This window comes from Anolis sagrei, chromosome 6 (assembly GCF_037176765.1).
Source record: "Anolis sagrei isolate rAnoSag1 chromosome 6, rAnoSag1.mat, whole genome shotgun sequence".
Lineage (NCBI taxonomy): Eukaryota > Metazoa > Chordata > Lepidosauria > Squamata > Dactyloidae > Anolis > Anolis sagrei.
In genome coordinates, this window is record NC_090026.1 from 133,017,888 (window position 1) to 133,031,253 (window position 13,366).

Genomic DNA, 13,366 nt, shown 5'->3' on the forward strand with positions numbered 1-13,366 from the left:
AAAGTTTGGTCCAATTCTATCGTTGGTGGGGTTCAGAATGCTATTTCATTGTGGGTGAACTATAAATCCCAACAACTACAACTCCCAAATGGCAAGGTCTATTTTCTCCAAACTCTATCAGTGTTCACATTTGGGCATATTGAGTATTTGTGCCAAATTTGATCCAGAGCCATCATTGCTTGAGTCCACAGTATTCTCTGGATGTAGGTGAACTACAACTCCAAAAACTCAAGGTCAATGTCCACCAGACCTTCCCAGTATTTTCTCTTGGTCATGGGAATTCTGTGTGCCATGTTTGATTCAATTCTATCATTGATGGAGTTCAGAAGTCTCTTTGATTTTAGGTGAACTATAAATCTCAGCAACTCCAGCATTATCAAATGACAAAACCAATCACACCCAACCCCACCAGTATTCAAATTTTGGGCATATCGGGTGTTTGTGCCAAATTTGGTCCAGTGCCTGAAAATACATCCTGCATATCAGATATTTACATTATGATTCATAACAGTAGCAAAATGACAGTTATGAAGTAGCAATGAAAATAACGTTATGGTTGGGGGTCACCACAACATGAGGAACTGTACTAAGGGGTCACGGCATTAGGAAGGTTGAGAACCACTGTCCTAACGTTTCACCTGCATCTATGGCAAGCATCCTCAGAGGCACCTCTGAAGCATCCTCAGAAGCACCCTAACCCTAATCCTAACCTCACTACCTCTGAGGATGCTTGCCATAGATGCAGGCGAAACGTCAGGAGAGAATGCCTCTAGAATATGACCATATAGCCTGAAAAAACCTACAACAACCCAGTAATTCCAGCCATGAAAGCCTTCGACAATACTTTTATAACCTTACTTTCTGGATAACCCTCATACAGCGCGAACTTCGCACTTGGAGGGAAACGGAATGAGGACACTCATCTCTAACCTTCACCACAATGTCAGTCGTTGAGCTACTGACAACTGGCACTGCTCGTTTGCTTCCACTGGCTTCCAGCTACACGGCAGTGAAACCAACTTCCCCCGAGAAACTTCCCTACATACCTTATAACCTTACTTTCCGTATAACCCACATGATGTAGTAAAATGTATATATGATTTTGGAATTCATGTTGAGTCTGTTCTCAGCTGCTCATTGACTGAAGGGAACCAGAGAAGAGAAGGAGTCCCCAGAGAAGGAAAGACGTTGGGACGCCAGGGTTCAAAGAGCTGGGAGCGGCACCTGCGGAAATACAAGGGAAAAGCTAAGTTAAATGCCTTCCTGGAGATGGAACAGATCAACCGGCCCTCTCTTCCAACTCTAAGACCCCACCACCCCATGAGTCTGCATTTAGAGCCAAGGTTTCCTTGGCTGAATCAATGTGTGCATCATGGAGTCCTTTTGAAACTTAGTCCAGTCACCAGGGCTGATCAATAGTAATCATTCCACGTTGTTCCTGCGGCACAGAATCATTTCCGCAGGGCCTTGAGCACTTCACTTTTCCTTTCCTGGCCCATGGCTTGGCCTCTGACTGTGATTCTGCCCTCACCATTTAAGCCAATGAGCATCTATTTATTGTGTCAGGAGCAACCAAACAGTTGTATATTGCATTTTAACAAACAAACAAACAAACAAACAAACAAACAAACAAAACACAAAGTTTGCAAGCTTGGTATTCGATTAAATGTCCTTTGACCAGTATCTGGCCCCTTGGAGTGCCTCTGGTGTTGCCGCAAGGAGGTCCTCCCTTGTGCATGTGGCAGGGCTCAGGGTGCATTCCAGCAAGTGGTCTGTGCTTTGCTCTTCTCCGCACTCGCATGTCGAGGATTCCACTTTGTGGCCCCATTTCTGAAGGTTGGCTCTGCATCTCCTGGTGCCAGAGCGCAGTCTGTTCAGCGCCTTCCAAGTCACCCAGTTTTCTGTGTACCCAGGGGGAAGTCTCTCATTTGTTATCAGCCAATGATTGAGGTACTGGGTTTGAGCCTGCCACTTTTGGACTCTCGCTTGCTGGGGTGTTCCAGCGAGTGTCTCTGTAGATCTTAGAAAACTATTTCTTGATTTAAGTCATTGGCATGCTGGATGATACCCAAACAGAGATGTCACTGTCTTGATCCTTTCACTATTGGCTGCTCCTTTCCGGCGGATGTCAGGTGGTGCAGTGGTGTAGGGCGCAGACACCCTGTGATAATGCGGCATGTCTCATTAAGAGCCACGTCCACTGTTTTAGTGTGGTGAGATGTGTTCCACACTGGGCATGCGTACTCAGCAGCAGAGTAGCACAGCGCAAGGGCAGATGTCTTCACTGTGTCTGGTTGTGATCCCCAGGTTGTGCCAGTCAGCTTTCGTATGATATTGTTTCTAGCACCCACCTTTTGCTTGATATTCAAGCAGTGCTTCTTGTAGGTCAGAGCACGGTCCAGAGTGACTCCCAGGGATTTGGGTGCGCTGCAATGCTCCAGTGGGATTCCTCCCCAGGTAATCCTCAGAGCTCGGGATGCTTGTCTGTTCTTAAGGTGAAAGGCACATGTCTGTGTTTTAGATGGATTAGGGATCAGTTGGTTTTCCCTGTAATAGGCAGTAAGGGCACCTAGAGCTTTGGAGAGCTTCTGTTCTACCATCTCAAAGCACCCTGCTTGAGCGGTAATGGCACGATCATCAGCGTAGATGAAACTCTCTGTCCCTTCTGGCAGTGGCTGGTCATTTGTGTAGATGTTGAACATGGATGGGGCAACCACGCTCCTTTGAGGCAGGCCGTTCTTCTGTTTCCACCATCTGCTTCTCTGGCCCTGGAACTCAACAAAGAAGCTCCTGTTTTGTAGCAGGTTTCCTATGAGGCAGGTGAGGTGGTCGTCCTTTGTGATATTATACATTTTTCTCAAGAGGAGGCAGCGGTGGTTCACAGTCTCATAGGCTGCTGACAGGTCTATGAAGACAGCTCCTGTGATCTGCTCCCTTTCAAAGCCATCTTCTATGTGCTGTCAATAAAGGGGTTTCACCCCATAATAATGTGGCATGTCTCATTAAGAGCCACTTGAACAGGGACCACTTTAATCAGGGACCACTTTAACCAGGAACCACTTGAACAGGGACCACTTGAACAGGGATTACTCTGACCAGGAGCTACTTTAATCAGGGATCCACTGTTTTAGCGTGGTGAGATGTGTTGCACACTGGGCATGCATACTCAGCAGCAGAGTATCATAGCGCAAGGGCAGATGTCTTCACTGTGTCTGGTTGTGATCCCCAGGTTGTGTCAGTCAGCTTTCGTATGATTATTTCTAGCACCCACTTTTTGCTTGATATTCAAGCAGTGCTTCTTGTAGGTCAGAGCACGGTCCAGAGTGACTCCCAGGTATTTGGGTGTGCTGCAATGCTCCAGTGGGATTCCTGGATGATTTGCACAAATGCACCACTAGACCCAAACCCTCCTCTCCTCTCATCCACCTTTCGTACCTGAAAGCTTGCATTTGGCGACCAAGTAGTCATAGTCTGTTTGATTTAAGGCAGCAAGGACTTGAACATCCAAACCTAAAAGATATTGAGGAAGCAAATTATTCACTAATTTTTCATTGCAACTCTTGCCGGTGAAAAAATAGGATGCAACTCAAAAGTGGCGTGTTTGGGGGATAGCTGATATTAATACATTCATACAATCCTGACTCGGAGGGACAAATGAAACAGGTCTTCTCTTTTGAAACAGAGATGGGGAGACATGTGCTCCTTTTTCTTATTTTAGGAGCCAAAATAGTTTGGGGATTGTAATTCTGGAGGACAGGCATCTAGAAATCTCTTTTTTTTTCCTGTTGGGAGACAAATCCAAGCAAAGGTTCCTTCCCTCCCTCATTAGAGAATTGAGAGAAGCTCCGCTGGGTGTTTTTGGCAGTCTTCTCCCATTCTGGCAAAACTTAAGCTTCTCTTCCTCCCCTTTCCCCCATTCCCACATGCAACCTCCTTACCTAAGTATCCATTGGATGAAGTAGTTCGGTTATCCACGGAGAGGACATATGCATCGGCCTGGGCTAAAGTGACAACAAAGACAAACAAGCACAGCTCTATCAAAGGATTCCTAGCATTCGTTTCCTTGCACCCAGGGAACTTTTCCACATTCTAGTCCGAACACTGAGGGAGCTTTCTGGGCAACCTGGGAAGTTCTTCAAGACCCATAGTGAAACCTGGGTGAAAAGAACTGGCCCGCTGATCTATCACAGCATGGGTGACTCAATTCAGGGCTGTCCCGTCTCTCCCTATTTTAATAGGAGATCTTGAACACCAACACCATGAAGCCCATTCCTGCTCTCTTTCCTCAATGGGAAAATAAACATGCCCACTAAGATAGTTTCTGGGGAGCTGCCAGTACCAGGTGACCTCAATGGCCCATTGGGATGCTGGGGGGACGGACTCATTCTGAATGGACCACCGGCTGTCCACAGCAACTTCTAGTGTGTGTTTCAGTTTTTGTTGTTTGTGTAATGTTTTCAACTTACTTTGCCTTTCTTTAGGTCAGTGGTTCCCAAACTTTGTTTGGCCAGGGACCACTTTGACCAGGGACCACTTGACCAGGGATCACTTGAACAGGGATCACTCTGACCAGGGATCACTCTGACTAGGGACCACTTGACCAGGAACCACTCTGACCAGGGATCGACCAGGAATCACTTGATGAGGGATCACTTGAACAGAGACCACTTTGACCAGTGACCACTTGAACAGGGACCACTTTGACCAGGGATCAGTTGAACAGGGACCACTTTGACCAGGGATCACTTGAACAGGGACCACTCTGACCAGGGACCACTTGACCAGGGACCACTCTGACCAGGGATCACTTGACCAGGGACCACTTTGACAAGAGACCACTCTCCAACATTAGTACCAAAAGAGTTACAAATCTGTTTTTGGTCAACTTTAGATCTGGTTTGGTTATTTGGGATGCTGAACTAGAAAATTGCATTGGATAGACCACACCAGCTCTATTTTCTGATACAGAACATATGCCATCCAGTAGTCACCATCCGCTCGCCCACATTTAATAATCCCGAGCTGCACTACAGTCTCCCTGCCTGAGCTAGCGGGGGTGGTCTCGAGCCTGGTGGTGGAGTCCCAACGGCTTCTTGTGCTGGGGGACTTCAACATCCATGCCGAGGCAACCCTCACAGGAGCGGCTCAGGACTTCATGTCTGCCATGGCAACCATGGGGCTGTCCCAACAAATAACTGGCCCCACCCACTGTGCTGGACACACATTGGACTTGGTCTTCTGCCAGGGATGGGAGCAAGGTGGCGGTGTGGAGGAGCTGTCTATCTCTCCGTTGCCATGGACCGACCACTTCCTGATCAGATTTAGGCTCACTGCGCCCCCTAACCTCCGCAAAGGTGGAGGACCCATTAAGATGGTCCGCCCCAGGAGGCTTATGGATCCGAACGGATTCCTGATGGCTCTTGGGGAGTTCCCCGCTACCTCGGTAGGTGACCATGTCGAGGCCTTGGTCGCTCTCTGGAATGGGGAGATGACCAGGGCAATTGACAGGATCGCTCCGGAACGTCCCCTCTCAAGTAACCGAGCTAAACCAGCTCCTTGGTTCACTGAGGAGCTGGCAGCGATGAAGCGAAGGAAGAGGGAACTAGAGAGCGTGTGGCGCTCGGACCCAAGCGAGCCAAATCGAACACGGTTTGTGTCCTTTCTAAGGGCATATGCCGCGGCAATAAAAGCCGCAAAGAAAACTTTCTTTGCGGCTACTATTGCGTCTGCAAAAAACCGTCCGGCGGAGTTGTTTCGGATTGTCAGAGGTCTTTTAACTCCCCCTACCTCAGGAGGGAGCCCTGACAACTCGGCCACACGCTGTGAAGCATTTGCTCGGTTCTTCGCAGACAAAGTCGCTTTGATCCGTTCTGGGCTGGACGCCACATTAAATGCAGTCTCGGTGGATGTGACACAAGCACCTGCTTGTCCTATTTTGATGGATTCTTTTCAGTTTGTGAAACCCGAGGATGTGGACAAGATACTTGGAGGAATGAGGCCTACCACGTCCATCCTAGACCCCTGCCCATCCTGGCTTCTGAAAGAGGCCAGAGGGGGATTGGCTGAGTGGGTAACGGTGGTGGTTAATGCCTCCCTTCGGGAAGGCACGATTCCAGCGAGCCTAAAACAGGCTATTATAAAGCCGCTGTTGAAGAAACCATCACTGGACCCCACCAAATTTGACAACTTTCGGCCTGTTTCCAATCTTCCCTTCTTGGGCAAAGTCATGGAAAGCGTGGTGGCCTCACAACTCCAGGTATTCTTGAGAGACACGGATTATCTGGATCCGGCACAGTCTGGCTTCAGACCGGGACATGGTACCGAGACGGTCTTGGTCGCCTTAGTGGATGATCTCTGCCGGGAGCTAGACAGGGGGAGTGTGTCCCTGTTGGTGCTCCTGGACCTCTCAGCGGCCTTCGATACCGTCGACCACGGTATTCTTCTGGGACGCCTTGCAGAGATGGGCCTTGGAGGCACCGCTTTGCGGTGGCTCCAATCATTTCTGGAGGGTCGTACCCAGAAGGTGTTATTGGGGGACTCCTGTTCAACACCACAGCCGTTGACCTGTGGTGTTCCTCAGGGCTCCATACTGTCCCCCATGCTGTTTAACATCTACATGAAGCCGCTGGGTGAGATCATCCGGAGTTTCGGGGTGCGGTGTCATCTGTACGCAGATGACGTCCAACTCTGTCACTCCTTCCCACCTGCTACTAAGGAGGCTGTCGAAGTCCTGAACCGGTGCCTGGCCGCTGTGACGGTCTGGATGAGGGCGAACAAACTGAAATTAAATCCAGACAAGACAGAGGTACTCCTGGTCAGTCGCAAGGCCGAACAGGGTATAGGGTTACAGCCCGTGCTGGACGGGGTCGCACTCCCCTTGAAGGCACAGGTTCGCAGCTTGGGTGTGACCCTGGACTCATCACTGAGCCTGGATCCCCAGGTTTCGGCGGTGACCAGGGGAGCATTTGCACAGCTTCGGCTCGTGCGCCAGCTGCGCCCGTATCTTGGGAAGTCTGACTTGGCCACGGTGGTACACGCTTTGGTCACATCCCGCCTCGACTACTGCAACGCTCTCTACGTGGGGCTGCCCTTGAAGACGGCCCGGAAGCTCCAGCTAGTCCAGCGTGCGGCAGCCATGTTGTTAACCGGAGCGGGACGCAGGGAGCACACAACGCCCTTGCTGTCCCAGCTCCACTGGCTGCCAATTAGCTACCGGGCCCAATTTAAGGTGCTGGTGTTATCCTACAAAGCCCTAAACGGTTCCGGCCCAAAATACCTTGAGAACCGCATCTCGGCCTACGAGCCCACGAGGACCTTAAGATCATCCGGGGAGGCCCTTCTCTCGGTCCCGCCTGCCTCACAGGCACGCCTGGCGGGGACAAGAGAGCGGGCCTTCTCGGTGGTGGCCCCCCGGCTGTGGAACTCCCTCCCTGCTGAAATCAGACAGGCGCCTTCCCTCATGGCCTTCCGCAAGGGCCTGAAAACCTGGCTCTTTGAGAAGGCCTTCAACTAAGTGCTATGTTTTTGGAATGACCACCGGAATGGACCATGACTACGAGATTGATTATGACCCTAAACAAGACGAAGCGGATTTTTAGTTAAGTAGCTGTGTATTAGTAAGATGTGTGTTGTGGTCCTGATTTATTGTAACCTGTTGTCCTTTGTGTTCTATGTTCTGTACACCGCCACGAGTCGCCTTCGGGCTTGAGAGTGGCGGTTAACAAGTGCAAATAATAAATAAATAAATAAATGTGGTCTATCCAAGGCAATTCTCTGAATCAGCAGCCCTAGTAAGCCCAGGAACTGACCTAAAAACAAAGACACCAAGGTGCCCCTTCTTCCAGGCGCTACATGGAATGGCTCTGTTCAGGGGAAGAGAGGACAAGGAGGAGAAGCCATAGTCAGAAGGCTTGTTGCCATGCCTCTCTTGGGTAGTTACCTCCTCCCTTCCTGACATTTTTGTTGACTCGGTACTATAAGAGGGTTTTGCGAGACCAGTCACTCTTGTCGTAATAGTGTACTAACGATGAGGCTTCGGACCATATTTTAGTACTTGAAGACCACTGGTAGCCCACGGACCACAAGTTAGGAACCACTGCTTTAGATAAAGTCTGTGGAAACTCTGGGCTTGCTGGAAACACTGGAGTATCTTACAGCTTTGGAGGTTTGGGCAGTTAGATTCAGTCTGATACATTCCAATCTGTTGTCCTGACAGACACTAGCACCATGACCCTTTCCTTCTCAGATTGTGCCCATGTTGCCACCATCGCTGCCATTAGCCTGGCTGTCATGGGTGCCTCTGTCGATATCAGAAGAGGGAGAGGGCCCTTCTGTAAGTAAGTTATGCAGGCACCCCATTCCGACATTGGCAGTCACCCATGATGTTCAGGTGGAACTCCATAAGTGGCTAAGAGCAGGAAGAGGAAATACAGAGGAGTTGAGATGCAGGCTGCCCCAATGGAGTGGACCACTGCTTCTTAAAATGTGGATCCTGACCCCAAATGGGGGTCTCATAGCTCAGTGTTGTGGCCATGAAAAAGTTGGGTCTCTTACCACTCTTCGATCCACAGTTGAAGTTGCTGCTCTTGGAATCACTGTGGAGCGTGATTTGGGTTTCGCTCCCCACCTTTTTGACACTCACAACCTTGAACGTCTCATAAGGTGGAATCAAAACCTCTTTCTCCTAGGGGAAGTAGGAGTAGTCAATGATTTTGGCTCCAAAACAGGTCTTGATTGTGAAGAAAGTGTCCATCCCAAAGTACTTTGCAACGTTTTCACTCAGGGATGAGGACGCAAACTGTCCAAAATGGACAGGCTTATTGGGATCAGGGACAGTGAAGCTTAGGTTTGAGACGCCTCGATACACATTGTAGCAACCAGTTTGGGAGGCCTTCAGGACCTCAATGGCCTTTGTTACGAGAAAGTCGAAGCTCTTGAAATGGAAATCTTCTTCATAGGACATGGTGGACTTCCCACCGGTTCGTACAGCTGCATTGAAATCTGGGTACAAATTGCTGCAGGCCGTATAAGCCAGGAGGGCCACGCCATACTCCTTCTTGAAGTTCTCCGGCAGCTTGACAGAGCCTTTATTTTTGTTCCAATAGGAGACCGCGTTCTCCCAGATGGAAGTATATTCTTTTCCAGGAGCAAATTCATTTTTAGTTGGGTCCATCAGTTGGTCCTCCATCGCAGACGGACAGCCGATGTACTGGTCATCATAGGAATTTGGAGCCATGGTGAGTGGAATGTCTGTGAGACATAAAACCTGATGGGAGGAAAAAGACAACACAGGAAATCAGCGAGAGCAGAAATGGGCAAATTTCGGCCCTCCAGGTGTTTTGGACTTCAACTCCCACAATTCCTAATAGCCTGCTTCATACTTCTGGGAATGTTATCCACAGTGGAGTGGTTTGGAGATCAGGGTTTGAATCCCTATTTGGCCATGTAAAGGGGTTGTTAAACTGCTGCCACCAATTGTAAAGAAGACCGTATTAATGCCACCGAATGCCACCAAATGTGAAGGTGCGAGTGGTAAAACACCCACTGCCACCTAATCTATGAGGGAAGCCGGGCAACGATCAATATCAGCCTAGGAACTATTTTATAAAGGGACTGTTTCTGGCTGACTTTATTATTGCAGGCTGTTCAACTTAGAAGAAACTGTATCAGGCAAGACTTGAGGAGAACAGTAACAAGTTTATTTTAACAGCAGTATAATAAGTTTAACTGTTTCTTCAAAAGAGGTACAAATCTTGATGGTTACAATAGTAATGTTTCATGAGTAATCTCAGGCACAGTCTTCAATAAGTTTCTTTAAGCAGATGTAACCCTTCTGGACAACTGCCCTGATATAACAACTAAGCTAAAAGGCTTATTTTCACAGAATTCCCTATAGCACACTGGCTACAGACACATTCCCTGAATCTCCACCTAGAGACTCAGTGTTCTCTCAGTAGCTCTCTGGCCACTGACTAACTCCCTGTTTCTCCCACTAGAGAAATCAGGCCCTTCCTGTAGCTCACCGGCTTACAACTACATTCCCTGAATCTCCACCCTGAGACTCAGTGTTCTCTCAGTAGCTCTCCGGCCACTGACTGACTTTTTAAAACACAGCTGCCTCATGAAGAGGCAGTTGGCTCCGCCCCTGTTGCTATGGCAACTCAGCCACCATCTCCCACAAAACATAATCTCCCATACTTACCATCCCTAAACCACTGTCCAAACTACACATAACCAAAGAAATAAAATGTACACATCGTCACAGGCCATGATGGGTAATCTCAAGAAACTGGCACTTCTGAAGTCAATACAGACTTTAGGAGGGTCTCCCCAGTAAGAGAGGCCCCTAGGACCACTCCAAAGAGGGCCCATGACCTTGGCGAGCCGTCAGAGAAGCCTGATTCCAGCAATTTTATTAATATTAATAATTGAAATGAGACTTTTGTCAAGGCGAAGAAGAAGAGGCATCGAGGTTTAATGAGCGATTCAGCTGAAGCGAATGCAATTGCAGTGATCCTTCACATGCAAGCATGCCAGTACATTGATCAGAGGCATATTTATAGCAAAATACAGGTTTGAAAGTTTTAAAACTCCCTCCCTCTTCGGCCCCTTAGCCAATCAGGGAGAGGGAGGCGGGACAGAAGAGGGACAATGTGTCCAGAGAGGATGACGACATTCCACTGTCCTGGATTTCCTGTGCCCAAGGGATCAGCCAGCCAAGGAAACTAGTTTTATTGTTCTTGTGATGGATCAGTGATTAGGGATAATCATTTGATTCAGGTTTTTCCCTTCCAGGATCAGGTAAGGTAAAAGGTGAGGCTGAGAAGGATGTTTGTTGTGAAGGAAAACTTGGCAGAGGAAACCACAGTCTGATGACCCCCTCCTGAAGTCAAATAGTAACTCCAGGTCCCATTGTTCAGATGTGAGTTCCAAGTAGGTTTTTGTGATTCCTGATTGCCTTTTCAGCCCAGTGGGCCGCTCCCTGATCAGCCTCCCAAAGGGCAAAAGAGGTCATGGCTGGGTCAGACTTAGAATCATAGAATCATAGAATCCTAGAGTTGGAAGAGACCTCCTGGGCCATCATCCAGTCCAACCCCATTCTGCCAAGAAGCAGGAATATTGCATTCAAAGCACCCCTGACAGATGGCCATCCAGCCTCTACTTAAAAGCCTCCAAAGAAGGAGCCTCCACCACACTCCGGGGCAGAGAGTTCCACTGCTGAACGGCTCTCACAGTCAGGAAGTTCTTCCTCATGTTCAGATGGAATCTCCTCTCTTGTAGTTTGAAGCCATTGTTCCGCGTCCTAGTCTCCAAGGAAGCAGAAAGGAAGCTTGCTCCCTCCTCCTCCCTGTGGCTTCCTCTCACATATTTATACATGGCTATCATATCCCCTCTCAGCCTTCTCTTCTTCAGGCTAAACATGCCCAGCTCCTTAAGCCGCTCCTCATAGGGCTTGTTCTCCAGACCTTTTATCATTTTAGTCGCTCTCTTCTGGACTTGTGAAGGAAATACATAGAAGAAAAGTATATAGAAATTGTAGGAAATTCATATCAATCACCCCTTCTCCATCCCACCCACTAGAGAAATTTAATAAAGAAATTATTTTTAAGCAATGTGAGTCCATAGTTCATTTTGAGGGAAGTCCATGAGCGGGAAAGATGTCCTTGTGAGTCCAAAACGTTAGGCAGAGCTGCCACGCTGGGATCGAAGCTGGTCCTTGGGGAACTACAACCTTCATGAAGGGCAGAAGTCCCAAGATCCAGCCATTCCCCAAAAGCCTCGTGGGGTCCTTGTTGTTGTCAGTGCCTTGGCAATGTGACCAAGACTTAACCCTTACTGTGTAGTCTGGTGCCCTTGCCCTTTGCAGAACTATAAGTCACTATCCCTTATTTTGGGGGGGGGGGGGGTGCTCGGCTTCACTTCTCAGTTTCAGAGTCAGGCAAAAGAAAACCCACTCTGAATAATTCCTGACAAAAACAAATATGTAACCAGGTCTCTAGGTTGCTGTGAGTTTTCTGGACACTGAAATACGACACCGCCTAAGCTCTGCAAGTGCAGCTTTTTCCGAATGAAGCAGAGAGTGTTTGAGGACCAGGACATCCGTAGGGAGACCAAGGGGCTTGTTTATAAAGCTATTGTCCTCCCAACCCTGCTATACGCCTGCGAAACATGGATTGTCTACAGACTTCACACTCAACTCCTGGAACGATTCCATCAGCATTGCCTCCAAAAAATCCTGCAAATCTCTTGGGAAGAGAAGCGGACAAATGTCAGCATGCTGGAAGAAGCAATGACCACCAGCACTGAAGTGATGGTCCTCCGCCATCAACTCCGCTGGACCGGCCATGTTGTCTGGATTCCCAACCACCGTCTCCCAAACCAGTTGTTCTTGAACAGGAAAAGATGGGCTCAAAGCCAACCTTAAAAACTGTGGCATAGACACTGAGAACTGGGAAGCCCTGGCCCTTGAGTGCTCCAGCTAGAGGTCAGTTGTGCCCAGCAGTGCTGCAGAATTTGAAGAGGCACGAACGGAGGGCAAAAGAGAGAAACATGCCAAGAGGAAGGCGCGTCAAGCCAACCCTGACCGGGACCACCTTCCAATTGGAAACCGATGCCCTCACTGCAGGAGAAGATGCAGATCAAGAATAGGGCTCCACAGTCACCTACAGACATTGATCTTGGAAGACTATCCTACTTGGACAATGAGGGATCACCTAAGTAAGTAAGTAAGAGTTTTCTGGGCTGTATGGACCTGTTCCAGTAGCATTATCTCCTGAAGTTTCACCCACGTCTATGACAAGCATCCTCAGAGGTTGTGAGGTCTGTTGGAAACTAGATGAGTGAGGATCAATTTGGAGATGCCTACACTCACCATCACAGGCCCTCAAGGAACCTTCAACAATGCCATCAACTTGAGTGGATCCTTAGCAATGAACTACTTCTTGGCAGCTGTCTTCTCCACCAGGAGCAGGACTTTCATAAAGTGAATGAACCTTGCCTGGTTATTGAAATTAGGCTCTCATACTTTATACTCAGGGCTGTCCCCACCCTTTGTGTTCCCTTCATACCTGGTGGTTTTCTCCAATGTAGACTCCCATCAAAGCCAGGACCAGAATGGTCAGGAGAGGCAGCATCTCAGGATAAAAAGGGAGAAGAAGCTCATCAATTGGAGGACATAAAAAGATCCCAACATGGGTCTAAACAAAGGTCCAGCTGAGCCTTCTCTGCTCAGTGATTCAACAGGCTGGTTAGGACTAGATCTGACCTAGGTCAGGATGTTTCCTGAAAACCCTCAAAGAAGGAATCTTTACTGAACTCCAAGGCCAATACCGATGGATGAGGGAATCAATAGGAAATTTGGAAAAGA

The 13,366-nt window shown here is 48.6% G+C and overlaps 1 pseudogene; it reads right to left on the reverse strand.

Annotated features, from left to right (window-relative positions):
- Window positions 1–1,126: 1,126 nt before the first annotated feature.
- LOC137097449 (NAD(P)(+)--arginine ADP-ribosyltransferase 2-like) lies at window positions 1,127–13,097 on the reverse strand (annotated as a pseudogene).
- Between the last annotated feature and the right edge of the window lie 269 nt (window positions 13,098–13,366).